A 15918-nucleotide genomic window follows, 5' to 3' on the forward strand; every position below is an offset into this window, starting at 1 on the left:
GCATTATTTGTACTTTCTGTACCAACGTTTTCACTTCTGAATTTTTTCCATTCATGGCTGCTGTCCCCTCTCAGCAAAATAACTATAGATTCTTTGAATTGCTTGTTTGATAATTCAAACCCTGAGGTTGTGCCTACTTTATTATACAACTGGAATACTTCTTAGTTTATTGACATTATTATTTCTTTATATTCCTTACATTTTATTCTTCTAGATTTCTTTCTTTTGCTTTGATAAAACACCCTGACCTTGTGGTATAAATACCAAAAAGAAGTTTTCTTAATAACTTTTTTTATTAGTTTAGTATCACATGAGAAGATACCAATATCCTTCCAAAGGTTTTGATGGTTTATTTATTTGTTTTGAGATAGTGTGTCATAGAGTTTAGGCTGGCCTAATTTAAAATGTTTCTGGGGATAAACTTAAACTCCTAGTCTTTTTTAAAAGACTACAGTTCTGGACCACTATATAGAGTTCCCAGAGTTTTTAGTTCATTTTACTACTTGGTCACTATATTCTTGAGTGGAGAAATTTTTGTTTAAAATGAGATCAGAATAGCAACTTTAACAAAATATTACTGATGTCATTTTAATATTTTGGCAGCATAGACTTCAAGCAATCCAATGTCTATTCTTAAGATTCATGCTAGAGAGATCTTTGATTTTCATGGGAATTACACTGTTGAGGTTGATTTCTGTGCGTCAAAATGTCTGTTCCAAGTTGTGCCCAGAAGTGCCTCTGCTGGTATCTATGAGGCTCTAGAACTCTAGGACAATAATAATGAAGTATATAGAAAAGGCTGCTGAGCACATCAACAAAACTACTGCACTTGCTCTAGTTAGTGAGATATTCAATGTTGTGCAACAGAAGATCAACAAATTGATAATTGGCATGGATGGGTCTGAAAATAAATCTAAATTTGATACAAATGTCATCATGGTGGTATCCCTGGTTATCTGTAAAACTAGTGACTTTGGAAAGGGTATTTCCCAGTACTGTCACATCACTGACTTAGCTGACAAATCCAAAGTCATCCTGCCAGTGCTAGATTTTAACATTATCAATAGAGGTTCTCATGCTGGCAGCAAGCTGTCTACGCAAGAGGTCATGATCCTCCTGGTGGATGCATCCAGTATCTGGGTAGTATCATGCACATTGGAATGAAGGTTTATCACAACTTGAAGAAGGTCAACAAAGAGAAATGCAGAAAAGATGCCACTAAAGTGGGTGATGATGGCAGGTTTGTACCTAATCTTCCAGAGAACAAAGAATTGTTGAGTTGTTGAAGAGCAGAGTTGGGAAGGGTGGCTATCTTGCACAGGTCAACATGTGCATGGATGTGGCTGCCTCTCAATTATTCAGGTCAGACAAATATGACCTATACTTCAAGTCTCCTAATGTCACCAAACAGGTGCATGATACTTTGCTAGTTGGCTGACTTGTGTAAGTCCTTCATCTGGAAGCATCCAGTAGTCTCCTTTGAAGGCTCTGATAAGAATGATGGAGAAGCTTTACTGGAACTCACAACTAGTGCAGGTATATAGGTGGTTGGTAACAGTCTAACAGTGACCAAGCCTAAACAGATTGCCAAAGCTGGTTAAAATGAACCACATCAGTTTTGTGACTAAATTTCTGCAGGAAGACCAGCTTGCCCAATCCAGTGTTGGTTTTTTTTTTCCTGGAGAAACTGAGGATACTTTCATCACTGACTCAGTGGTGGCACTTGGTGCACCTTGCTGATCCTAACACCTGGCCAAATATAATCAGATTCTAAGAACTGAGGAGGATCTGGGCAGCAAAGCCAAGTTTGCTTTTAGGCCCATCAGAAACCCTCTGACCAAGTAAAGCATGTGCTGGAGATGCCTGCAGTTCCCAATCACCACCGCTGCTCAGACTCTGTCCCAAATTTCGTCTTCAAATGGGCTCGAGATCACCCAGTGCTTGCCCGTCCATTTCACCTCTTTCACCTCCATTCCACTATTTCCTTAGAAAAAGATTGAAGACACAACAGACCAACCAGATCACTGCTAGAAATCCCATGTTATTGATCCAAATCAGGGTTTCTCTCACTTCATTTCTGGCCTCGTGTCTGTAGTCCTCTACCCTCTTTCCTTCACAGTAATCTTTGGAGTAACCACAGGCAACCTCTCCAGTGGTTCTATGTGAAAAATAAAAGCCCCAGTGACCAATTTTAAAAAAGGACAATGGCAATGTACATAATATTCCTAAAAGATGATTTGAATTAAAATTCGGACATCAGACACCTGTTCTTAGAGGAGTTCATTTGGCTATTTTGATTTGCATTCTCCACGATGAATGTTTTCTTTTTATTACTGTCTGTTTTGTGAGTTGTGATTTGTTTTTGTGTATTGAATTTGATTATATCTCTAGTACTCTTCATATTATAAAATCTTATTTTGAAATGGGGGGGTTGAGGATATAAAATGTATGCTCTGTACTGTAAGTTACCCACCAATCTTTACCCCAAAGAAAACTTAATGATATTCACTTATATTTGTAATCAAATATAATTTGGTATCATGATATTTCATTGTTTTAGAAACTGGTCAAGTCTTTATTATGTACCTCATTTTAAATTTTCTGTTTTTTTGACTAACATTCTATCATAATGAATTGTAAGATACTGAAAGTACAAAATAATTTCACTTTTTGAATAAAGAAAAAGATGAGTAAATAAAAAATGTATCATCCAACATATGTCAAAATACATTCAAGCACAAGAATTGTATTTCCTACATCTGTAAATATTATACAACCATCCTACCATTCAGCTATAAAGGAGGTCAGTTGAAGGTAATGAAGGATTCAAGAGGTTTGCAAAATCAAGTCTTTGGGAGTTAATCTAGAGTTATGGTAGAATGAATGGTATGGACAGAAACAACTAAGGAGGTTACCATATGTTTGCTGTAAAAAGTGTGTGTATGTGTTTGTGCATACGTGTGTATGTGTGTGTGTGTGTGAGAGAGAGAGAGACAGAGAGAGAGAGACAGAGAGACAGAGAGAATGATGGATTGAATTGGGGTAGGAAAAAAATCTTTACTATTTTTCAGATCTGTTTGGGCAAAATGAACTCCTCCAGAAATTGTTATATATGAGAAGAATTGTGTGTTGGAAGCAGTATATCTCAATAGGTCTGACTTTCTAATTTTAGGAAAACAGAGTAGAAGTTATAAAAATGAGTCCACTTGCAGGCAGCTCATAGCAAGAGCTAATTGAGCAAAGAAAATCAGTTAATATTTACGTGCATACACACATAGACACTTCATTTCTCTTTCTTCTATTTTTGGGGCTGTCTTTCTCTCAGGCTGTGCTTTAGATTTCTAGCCTACTAATCAAGGGCAGCAAAAATATAAAAAGAAAATGTAGGCTATAAATGCCCAAAAATATAAAATTCTCAACAAAACCTTCTGTGATGTGAACACAACATCAAACAGAAACAATCACTATATCACATGAAATTTATTCCTGGTAGTGGGTGCTGACCTGACTTTGAAAAATAAATAAATTGATTCATGATATTCATATAATAAATCATGCATATAACCCTATAAGTAAATCCAGAACTATCATCTCTTAAAATCTGTTCATGACTTTTGAAAGTATGAGCAGACTTGGAATATAAAGCTCATCCTCAATTTTTTCATGCAAAGTTAGTAATATACTTTAGTGAGGGGAAACTATGTGCTCTTCTCTCTAAGATATGTGATCTATCACAATGTCATCCTTAGTCCTTCTATTTGAAATATTATTAGAAACCCTAGCTAATGCAATGCATCAAGAAAATGCATAGGTTTCACACAGCTGTTAGCTCTATGAGCAATAACAATGACTGCTCTGGCATTAGTGGTGCAGATGTTATGGGAATAACCCCAACCAGTTCCTGATTGTATTTGATGTCCACTATACAAGATGGAACTAATGCCTGACACTGTCTGCTGGATTAAAACACATGTGGCTAGAGAGCATATTCCCTAGGGGAAAGCCTGCTACTACTGTTCTAAATGGACATAGTATTAAGCCGACTTATTTCAGGAATTATAAGGAACAAATTAAAAATTTAAAGTACTTTTTCACAAATGACATTTAAAACAAGGAAATCTTAAAAAACATAAAAATAAGAAAATAGCTATACAAATTATTAAGAATTTTTAGAAAAATTGAAGGATACAAGGCTAATATTGTGGACACCAACAAACTTATTCCAAATCTTACATAGAATATCAAAAGGCAAAATATAGCCAACACAGTACTACTAAAGAAAAAAAGTCAAAGTACTGTTATTATCTAATTTCCTAAGTTATTACCCAGATTCACTAACCAATACAGTGTAAATAATAAAGAAGCAGATCAATTAAATGGCAAAAAGGCAGGTTGATGAATCTATTCTATATGAAACTGTAGTCCCAAACAGATTATTATGTATTTCTTAGTATTCATAGAATCTTACAAAGAAAAGTAATCATTAGCAAAATATATTTACTTTTGCTAACAGTATTGTATTAGCACCACTCCATTAATTATAACAAACTCACTATACTCATGCGTAAGGAAGGATAAGTCATAACAGTGAGACAGGACCATCTTCATGCTTGCATCACTCAGCACTCCATCAAGTCCCATGGAAGGAGTCAATGAATAATAATTTCCTCTCTCATTTACTTTTCTTTTTAATTCTATTAACAGTTTCTTTTATTTTTCTATTATTTGAAAAGGGCATACAAACATGTGATGTGTTTTGATGAACTCTACCCTACTTCTGCTGAAATTACCCCTCATCATTCTCTCCTTCCAGCTTCAGCTGCTCTGTTTTATAAAACCCACTAATCTACTTTGTGCTGTTTGTATTTATGTAAGTTCAGGATATCTTCTATTTTTCTGCATCTTCAAAGAAATTTTTCTCTTCCCTCTCCAGAAGTCACTAACTAATTTGCCAATAACTCCTCAGTTTGGAGTAGGATTATATGCCCATGTTTACCTCCATGATGGGATTTTGACTGGCTTCATTTTGCACAAGTTTTATGCATGTTGTTATAATTGCAATAAATTCATGTGTGCAACTTTTCTGTGTATCTGGAAAATACTCTTTCCTTGCATGCATCTATCATCTTTGGATTTTACTAATCATCTGTCACTTTTTTGTGATGATCTCTGAGCTGTAAAAAAATAAAATATGATATAAATGTCATATTTAGGGACAGTAAATCGGCAGTCTTTTATTCTCCACATGTTGATAAGTTGATTGTCTTTATATTAATCACTATCTACTAAAATACAAAGTTTTCTTGATGAAGGCTGAAATAAGTCAGCTTAATACTATGTCCATTTAGAACAGTAGTAGTAGCAGGCTTTCCCCTACGGAATATGCTCCCTAGCCACATGACATGTTTAATCCTGCAAACAGTGTCAGGCATTAGTTCCATCTTGTATAATGGACATCAAATACAATCAGAAAGTGGTTGGTTATTCCCATAACATCTCCACCACTATTGCCAGAGCAGTCATTGTTGTTGCTCAGAGAGCTAACAGCTGTGTAAGACTGATGATTACTTTCTTATTCAAGTAGTATTCATAGAACATTTCAGTCCTATAAAACCTAAGCAGCAGTGTTGAAGCTTCCAGGTAAGTACCCAATATATTTCTCCAATTTTGTTTTTGTTTTCGCTTTTTTGAGGCAGGGTATTGTTGTAGCTTTGGAGCCTGTCCTGGAACTAGTTCTTTTAGATCAGGCTGACCTTGAACTCACAGAGGTCCACCAGCCTCTGTGGGATTAAAGGTGCGTGCCACGACTGCCCGACTATTTTTTTAAGGATATGGTGTCTTCAACAATAGGACTTTAATGTCAAGTTCTAGAGAGTAACCCCTCCCCCCAAATGTCAATAGTTTATAATGTTTAAAATTATAAATTAAAATGGATTCTACTGACCAACAATTCCAAAAGAGGTAAGTCATTCATAGCAGTGGGCTTTTTTTTTTAATCGCCTAAGTTGTCTTAGAGGGGACTCACTGCTTCATTATAGGATGACTCTACTAATACTACCTTTTACTGTGTATATTTATATGTGTTTCTATATATTTTAGAAAGCCTACAGTATTAGATTTCCATGGCACTGCTTTTAAAGTTCTTTAGTGTTAATTATGCTCCTAGAATATTCTCTCCTCTACCCTGCTCTTCCATTTCTCACCCCAGTTAATCCTTCTTGGTTCATCATTCACCATTTCCCATTTGTTCCACCTTTTTCTATCTTGCCTCCTGTGCTGGTTGGTCTTATGTCGACTTGACACAAACTAGAGTTACCCAAAAGGAAGGAAATTCAACTGAAAAAAATGTTGCCACAAGTTGCAATTGTATGGCATTTTGTTAATTAGTGATTGATGAAGGGAGGGTCCAGCCCGTTTTAGGTGGGGCTATACCTGAACAGACTAAGAAAGTCATGAAAAACAACCCAGTAAACAGCATCCCTTTATAGCCTCTGTATCAGTTCTTGCTCTGTTTGCATTTATGTCATGAAATCCTTCAATGATGAATAGTAATATGGAAATGTAAGTCAAATAAACTCTTTTCCCCACAGCTTGCTTTTTGGTCATGGTGTTTTGTTGCAGCAATAGAAACCCTAACTAAGATACCTCCCTTGAAAGTGTTCCCTGCCATTTACTAGTGTACTGATCTCTATGGTTATTCCGATTTGAACACTTATTTCTAAAGAACACAAAATTTGTTTTTCTGTATTTGGTTTACCTAAAACAGAATAATTATTTATTGCTTCATGCATTTAAGTGCAACTTTAACAATTTCATTTTTACTAACAGCTGAATAACATTTCATTGTGCATCATTGCACATCTTCTTGATTGATTTGTCAGTTTATGGTTTTCATTTCCTGGTTATTGTGAGTAGTAATAAATATAAATGAACAAGTATCTTTGTAGTTGGATATAGAGTCTTTTGGGTGGATATAGCCTCCTTTTGTCCAAAAGGATCATATAAAATTCAAAGTACTATATGTACATAACAAAGAAAGGAGGTTCAACTCATACAAAGATAGGCTATCAAAATAATCCCTGATATTTTTAAATGCAGACTTTGACATCTAAGACGAATTGCAGTGATGGTTCTACAAATTCTAAACTCTACAGATTCCAGTCTGTAGTAATAAGAGCGGCGGCGGTGGGGCTGTGTCCCCAATACCCCAGCCGCCTGCCCGGCTAGCTCAGTCGGTAGAGCATGAGACTCTTAATCTCAGGGTCGTGGGTTCGAGCTCCATGTTGGGCGCCAAAATGAAGGCGTAAGTCACAAACAATGCCACACCAATTTGGGATTATGATTAATAGGGTGATATTTATTTAAAGGGGAAAAAACTTACAGATCACTGTCCCAGGCAACAGCCCTCTACGCAACGCAACCAGGAGTCTAGTCGCCGGCGGAGCAGGAAGTGAAGAGAGAGAGGAGAGGGAAGTGGCTGCTTTTTTAAAGGGAGAGAGACCACGCCCCAATGGGCTGGTATCTCAGCGGCTATTGGTTGGAGAAGCGGGAGGACCTCCCGCAACACCAGTCCAGACCATCATACCCAGCAAAAATATCAGTAGTAATCATGGAGAAGGAAACTCTGCATGATGAAGCATATTCAAGGAATTTATGACTACTAAGCCAGCTCTACACATAGGATACTGGAAGGAATATTTTTGGCTAGAGAGAAATTTAAAAGAATTCATGAAAAAACTTAGAATTCATAAACAATTCCACAACAATTAATCAAAAGATGTATGAAGAAAGTCCACAAAATAATAAAATGACAGTATCAATGTACATTATTTAAAAATAGCTCATAATATTAACACTCTCAACTTCCCAATAAAGCGATACAGACTAGCAGACTGCTCCAGAAAGCAACGCACATTTTTTTGCTTTCTTTCAAAAACATACCTCACCATCAACAACAGATATCACCACAGGGTAAAAGGAATGAAAAATGAATTCTGAGAAATTTAATAAAGATTCTAATATCTGAAAAACATGCTCTAATCGAAACCTCATCCAAAGAAAAGAAATAACTATTGGTTATTATGAAAGGAAAAAATCTACCAAGTGAGTACTGAAGCTTTAAATTTTTGAAATTTATTTTTTCAAAATTTCTAATATGTACAATGTATCATGATAATGTCTATCTTCCATTTACTGCCTTGATTTCTTTTCTTCTATTTTTTTTTATTGCTTGAATCCAGTAAGCACTGTCCATGTGTTCATGGTATAGGGCTGTCCACCAGGGCATGGAAAGCCTACCAATGGCTATCCTGTAAGAAAAATTACTTCTTCCCTACCAGCCATCAACCAACAATTTAATCTTGGTAGAAATTATTATTCCCCCTGTCTGGGTTTCTTAGTAACTTTTAAATCATTGCTCTCTGTAGTTCTGTCTATGTATGTCTTCTAGTTTGCAATTCTGAATGCTGTCCAAGTGATTTTTATCTAACATAAATATATCTATTAGAAATTCATCATTAGTATAGTATTTTTAATATTTATTTCACCTTTTTAAGAAAAGACACTATTATCTTTTGGGTTGTATTTATTTCTCTGCCATCTAGACTGGAGATAAATTACAAATTTTATTCTAACCATTCTCTGCTTTATCGATAGTCTTGAAAAGGATATTCATATAGCCTAAAAAATACCCTTGTCTTACTTTCTTAGCTTAGTTAATCTGGTCTCCGTTGGAAATTACCATGTACTGATAGATAGAGATGTAGGAAAAGAATGGGAGGGAAAGTGGGGATGGAAATAGATAAATAGATGATAAATCATATCTGGATAGGTAAATAGAGCTCTGCCATCCAGAAATCCTACTCCCCATGATTTTGTGCTAAAGACCCTTATGTCACTCGGAATTTTCCTGAATATGATATGTAAATTTTCTGCTTTCTTCTCAATACCTGTTTTTGGCCATAGCATTTGAGAAGGCAGAGTCACATCTATATCAAGCAGTGCTGTCTTCTCCAAGTCTGTAATAAATCAAGCTCTCTGTTGCACACCTTTACCAAAATAAATTAATTAAGAAAGACATATTATCCCTAATAATGTCATTCAGTTAAATCCAAACTCACAAGAAAGACCTTGAGGGGTGCGCCCACCCACTGAGACTGTGGGACTGATTTAATGGGAGCTCACCAAGGCCAGCTGGACTGGGACTGATGGAGCATGTGATCAAACCGGACTTTCTGAATGTGGTGGACATGGAGTGCTGACTGAGAAGCCGAGGACAATGGCAATGGGTTTTGATTCTACTGCATTGATTATTATGAAAGGAAATATCTACCAAGTGAGTACTGAAGCTTTAAATTTTTGAGATTTATTTTTTCAAAATTTCTAATATGTACAATGTATGTGGGAGCCTAGTCTGTTTGGATGCTCACCTTCCTGGACCTGGATGGAGAGGGGGAGGACCTTGGACTTCCCACAGGGCAGGGAACTCTGACTTCTCTTTAAATTGTAGAGGGAGAAGGAGGGGATGGAGGGGGGTATGGGAGGAGGTGGAAATTTTTAATTAAAAATAAATAAATAAATGGAAAAAAATAAAATGATTACTTGGGAAAAAGTATATTGGTCAAGTGGAGGGAAAGGAGCATGATATAAATATTTTGATCAAAATTTAAATCATTTCATTTTTTAGAACCTACAACAAAAATTTTTCCTAATTTTGGAACAATTTTACTGAGATGTAATTCACATAGTTACATAGTATTTAAATACATTGTTCATTAGAATTCCAGGCACAACAATACCCCATATTTGTAGGGGAAACATTCCAAGACTGTGGGTGCCTGAAGCTGCCCAATATCACCCTCCACTGACAATCTCCTTTTCTATTTTCTCTGTAGTTCTTTAGTGTAGGTAATCAGGCTTCCCTTCTTTTACTCCCTGGTATGTTTACATCACTGCTCTTAAGTTTGGGATCTAACCTAGTAAAATATAGATCACTTAAGTGTAAGCAGTGTACTACTGTGACCATTGAACAGAGAACTGAGAAGGCTAAGAAACTGACAGGTCTGTAACACAGATAATTTAGACAATGAATGAAGGGATGATTTCCATCTTACTGATTGTAACAGGAAGATGTGGAATTACATCATGGTGTTCAGAACGGCATGCATTATAAACATCTGAGTTGCTTATTTTTGAGAAATAATTTTTGAGAGTTTCCAGTTTGTGTTTCTAAGCTGCAGCTAGTTGCAGTTACATCAACCTATGGAAGTTAGACGACAAGAAAGTGTAGAAATTCTGTATCTTTACTAGTTTCTGTTTTAATAGATGTGTAAATTATATGTAAACAGAACAATATTGTCCATGGTCTTTTGTTCTTGGGTTTCCATTTAACATAATAAAACTTGTAAGGCCCATCTATTTTGATCAAAAATTTTTAATAGTTTTAGTATTTTTATCCTGGAATCTCTTCAACAAGAGAGAGCTCAAGATATAACCAAATCTAATCTAATTCATTATTGAAATAATTTAAATAGATACTTGGACATTTTATATGAAGAAACTTCAGTTTGCCATTGGTTATGAGAAACTATTCTTTAAACTAGTCTCTTGTTGAGACTTTTTTAAAGCACATTATGCTCTGTTAATAGAAAAAACACTTTCCTTCATAAAATTTTTCTTCAATACACATGGAGTGGAAAAGCTCCAAACAGAGTGCATTTAGTCTGCAAATTTACCTGTGGTTATAGAAGTTGACCACGGAAATTTTAGGAAATGTATATACATCATAGGGATTTTATTTCACTAATCATTAGTCCGTCTTGGAACACTTCAGCCTGCTCTTGGAAGCTGCTTTTGTTTGACAGAAATTGATATTATCTTCTTCCAAAAGCTGGTGATGAAAACAGAATATGTAATTCTTAAATACTGTTGAATAGTCTATTTATGCTTCAGGCCATTTGTGAACAATTGAGCCGTTGCTGAACAAAATATTAGCAGCTTAGTTTCCTTCATATAAAGTATATAACACAGTAGCTAATGCTCTTTTCCTCCCTTCCGCAGCAATGGTAATGAGGATGTGTATTGTAGGTGGAGAGCCCCTTGGGGTAGGAATAGAAGCCTAGGTTGACATTCCCTAAAACCCAAACCTTGTTAGAAGTGGTTCAGGGCTGGGGACCTAATGCACTGATTGCTTTCCTAGAAGGAGTCTCACTGCTGGCTCTATTTGGTCTTTTACTGAAGGTCTAATTACATTTATTATGGTGTTCAGTTTCATGAAGATTGAGGAAGAAAATTATGGCTCTTTGGGGATGGGATTGGGATCATGTAACAGACTTACATACCAATGGTGTAGGTCTGAAGAATGTACTATTAGCCAAAGTAGAGAAATTGTGCTATTGTATCTAAACTTTCAATGTATGACTATTAAAAGACAAAATGGAGGTAGTCTCAATTTCGACTGTTTGCCCAGGCAACAATGGTCTGTTATCCTGTTAAAATATGAGATGCTGGAGAATAAAAACCAGAGAGGACTTTTCTGTAACCAATAATCTGCTCCTTTAGTAAAACCAAAACCTATGCGATACCATTGTGAAGTAAACTCCCTTTCCTAGCTGATTTTTCTTGCACAGGGCAAACAGTATATGCTGGCACTGTGCTTTGGTGTAGCCTGACTATTAACATGACCTAAGTGCTCAAAATAGAAAAAGAGGGGCAAAGGGAGACTCATTATTTTCTAAATGGATTCATTTTTCCCATAGGAATCCCATATCGCCTACTTAGCAAAGCTCATTCCAACACTGATTAAGTGGGAAATACACAGAATCTCAAAAGGTCAGATCTATAATCAGCTGTCCTTAGGGATTGACAATGGAGAATTTCTTAATCGTATGCGAATGCATTACTATTTTTCAGGAAAGACCAGTTAGTGACACAGACTTAAGAGTATGTAGATTTTATACATGCATACATGTTTATGATAGGTATTCAGCGTGTATGCGTGTATGTGTGTGTGTGTGTGTGAGTGAGAGAGAGAGAGAGAGAGAGAGAGAGAGAGAGAGAGAGAGAGAGAGAGAAGGAGAGAGAGAGAAGATAATAGAAGACTCACTGCCTCCCTCAACTTTTAGCAACCTGAATAACATAGACATTTCTCAGGTTATCATTCTTTCAGTAATTTGACTTTATGAAGCTGATTTATCTTTGTGTTTTGAAGTTGTTGAAACTATTACAAATCAAGTTTACTTAAGAATGGCTATACATTTATTTGGGAGAAATGATTCTCAAGTTGGAGTAACAAAGAATATGATTTTTTAAAAGTTTGCGAGAGAAATAATAATAATAGAAAATTAAGAGTTGTTTCCTTGTTATAGAGTTCTTTTTTTTTTTGAGACAGGGTTTCTCTGTAGCTTTGGTGCCTGTCCTAGAACTAGCTCTTGTAGACCAGACTGGCCTTTGTTATAGAGTTCTTAATAAGTTGCCTAGCTAGGTTGCTGCAAGCCTGTGATAAACATGTTTTGTGGGAAGAATATGCTTGTGGAGTTGCATGACTTAAGCTGTACAAAGCCTGTTTTCTTGTCTCTGTAAGTACATTTTTACACATTTTAGAAAGAATTATTAGCCAATATTTCATTAGAATTACTTTGGTCAAGTCTGAAGGCATTTTACTCATCACACCTTAGAATGCCACCTCCATGTCGGCCTTCACATAAATTTGCAGCTATTTCTGTCACCATTATGCTGAAAGCAGCACTCAAATAGAAAATGTTAAATTAGTCATGAACCTTCAAACTTGTTTATCTGTGTGGAAGAAAATAGATTGTTCATCCCTTTTCTTCCTGTTCCAAGTAGTTATTAAGGCTGGACAAAAATTGACCTTGGAGTTGTTTTGAACTATAAGAGTGCGAAAATGTGAGAAAGTTTCACATTTAAACATTATTCCACTCGCCTACTTCTGTGCTGACAGCCCAGCTTACAAGCTTGATAGGGAAGAAGTGGCAGGTGTGTCAGGGTGACTTTTTTTTCCATACACAAGTGGTTTTTATTCATCAAAGATTATGAAAAATGTTATTTTGCCAGCTTCATGAATAAAGTAAGAAAGAAGAGAAAGCAGTCTGAGGTAGGACAGTAACTTCCTGCATTTTCTGCTCAAGAGAAATCTGAGAAACAGACCACAACAGGCTGAAAGAGTTGAGAAATCAATGGCTGTCTTATGCAGTTCGCCTGTGTCTCGGTGACTCTGAGCCTGATCCATGGTTTTGAAATGATCTCAAAGCAGAAAGATGAGGAATACAAATAGCAGAGTGGATTGGCTGGGAGCATGATTTCTTGAACTGGGCTTGGATATCAGCCATATAACCCTGGCTCCTAAGTCTTGTTTCCTAAGCCACAGTCTTATCTACAGCATGGGCCTGGCAAGTGAGCATGTCATAATCTTTGAAGGAGAGTTAAAAGAATTAATAGTTGTTTATGAGCACAAGGACTAGCTGTTAGTGTTCATTTAAAGTCAACAGCCAATATTTTTAAGTTTCGGAAGCGAAATGAGTATAGAGCTAATGAAATTTCTTCCCGTCCAACCAGCAATGAGGAGGAGAAGAAAGCATAACAAGTCATCTATATGGAGACACTATTGTTTTGGCTAATTGACTTGACTGTGCTGAGCATTCCAGTAGATTTGTGCTTGCGCCTTTGTGGAAACAAATACTGAAAAGTGGTTAGGGCTGATTGCATACAATTGCACTGGATTCCTTTATTTTGTGGTGGTGGGAAACTAAGCCAGAGCATTGTGTCCACTAGACACAAAGTCTACCACAGAGCTACTTACTTGCCTAAGCTGACAGGTTGAAGCTGGGCTTGAAGCTGAAAGGATGGTTTAGCTTTTGTTTGTTGCTGGGGCATCCCAGTCTGCCAGTCTGTTTAGTGATTTATCAAAATAAATTTTATCGGATACATTTGATGTTTACAACATTGCATATATATATTTGTATATATATAATCATATATATGTTTAAATTGTTATAGCAGTAAGCAAATCAACTCTTTCAGCTGCGTAGGTTTTTGTCACAAGAGTAGGTAAACCTACTTGATACAAACCTCTAAAATAATACAGTTTTGTCTCACTTTGGACATCTGGATTTGCTTGTCCTGAATATCTGCAGTTTTATAACCATCTCCATCTTTCCCTTGACAAGATAATGTTCTCTATCTCCTCCCCTCTCCTACCTGTCTCAAAGTGATTTTCTCTTAAAAAAAAACTTTGAAAATGACTTTTTTTTGCTATGGATTTTTAGTCTAGGCAGATATTCTAGTCTGTATTTCCCTAAAGGTTTAGATTATAAGCACATGCCACCTATTCATCTGTGATTCCACATTTAAATAAGACATACTGAGCATTCTGATTTGTCTCATTTAACTAACCACAGTGCACTTCATGCCTTTCCATGTTGCAGTAAATAGCAAGAGCTTCTATTTAAACAAGTACAATATTTGTATATCTGTTACTTGTCAAAAAACATTTAAGTTGCTTTTGTATATTGACTATTGTAAACAATGCTTTATTGAACATAGGCATGCAGACATTGTTAAGAGGTGATGATTTAATTTCTGGGTATATACTAAAAAGGTTTTCTATATCATCTTTGAAATGATTATACTACTACCCAACAAAATATATGTACACACACACACACACACACACACACACACACACCCCTAAGCTATTATACATAAACATTGGAATTCTTGTCAAAATTCTTATATTATTTATTCTGAAGAAACAGTTCTGAAATACATATAGAAACACAGGGGGCCAAACTAGTACTAAGAAATAAATCAATGCTGGAGGCATCAGAATTGCCTTCCTGTCTTAAAACTATATTATAAAGCAGGCAGCAACCAAACTGACAAGCTACTGGTAGAAAAGCACAAATGAAGGTCACTGGACTAAAGTGCAAAACAATCCCACACCAGTTTGGAATTATTATTAAAAAAGGTTATTTATTTGAGGGGAAAAAACTTACAGAACGCCGTCCTACACAACCAGGAAAGGAGTGTAGTCACCTGAACTGGAGTCCAAAGCAAGAGAGCGAGAGAGCGAGAGAGCGAGAGAGCGAGAGAGCGAGAGAGCGAGCGAGCGAGCGAGAGAGAGAGAGAGAGAGAGAGAGAGAGAGAGAGAGAGAGAGAGACAAGGGCTGCAACTGTTTTTTAAAGGGAAAGAGACCACGCCCTAGAAGGCTGGTATCTCAAAGGCTATTGGCTGAAGGAGCAGAAGGAGCTCCAGCAGCACCTCCCCCTTTTGTTTAAGTAAGAGAGTTCTAAACCTATTACAAAATTATATATAATAAGAACAAATATCCTATCCTAACTAGCTTGAGTCTTGTATAATAAATAATTTGACCAAGTCACGAGAAGAAAGTAACTACATTTATCCAGTCTTTAACCCCATCGAAGATCCGAGAAGGGAAATAATGTTACCTAAGAAATTAGGAAGTGCAATCAAACAACCTTAAAAACATGCAGCAAATCACAGAGACAACTGGCTACCTGGGCAATCACCCAAAGTCACGTCTGCAACATTGAAGCAACCAACTTTGGCTAAGGCCTAGAAAAATTGACAAATTATTTTTAAAGGCAAGAGATTTTTCAAAATCATTTTACCCTGTCTTGGCATGATTTGACAGTTTTGTTTATCCATTTTCAGATACTATATATTTTGTCAGTAGTTGAGGTATGGGCAGTTTCCTGCTCAGAGGCTGGTTTTGCCAAGAAGAATACAAGCTCCAAGTGGAGTGTATTTGGTGCTCAACAATCTCTCGGGAATAGATCTATCGGTGTTGCCAGGAACGATTATGTTTCGCTACCACAGAACTCTAAGTTAGATTAAATGCCATTTTTTTTTTACAGTTCATTGAAGAGGTTGTAGATTAT

The 15918-nt window shown here is 36.3% G+C and overlaps 1 pseudogene; it reads left to right on the forward strand.

Moving 5' to 3' along the window:
• Nucleotides 1–623: 623 nt before the first annotated feature.
• LOC142833868 (alpha-enolase pseudogene) lies at nt 624–1845 on the forward strand (annotated as a pseudogene).
• The last annotated feature ends 14073 nt before the right edge of the window (nt 1846–15918 follow it).

Source organism: Microtus pennsylvanicus, chromosome 13, assembly GCF_037038515.1.
Source record: "Microtus pennsylvanicus isolate mMicPen1 chromosome 13, mMicPen1.hap1, whole genome shotgun sequence".
Lineage (NCBI taxonomy): Eukaryota > Metazoa > Chordata > Mammalia > Rodentia > Cricetidae > Microtus > Microtus pennsylvanicus.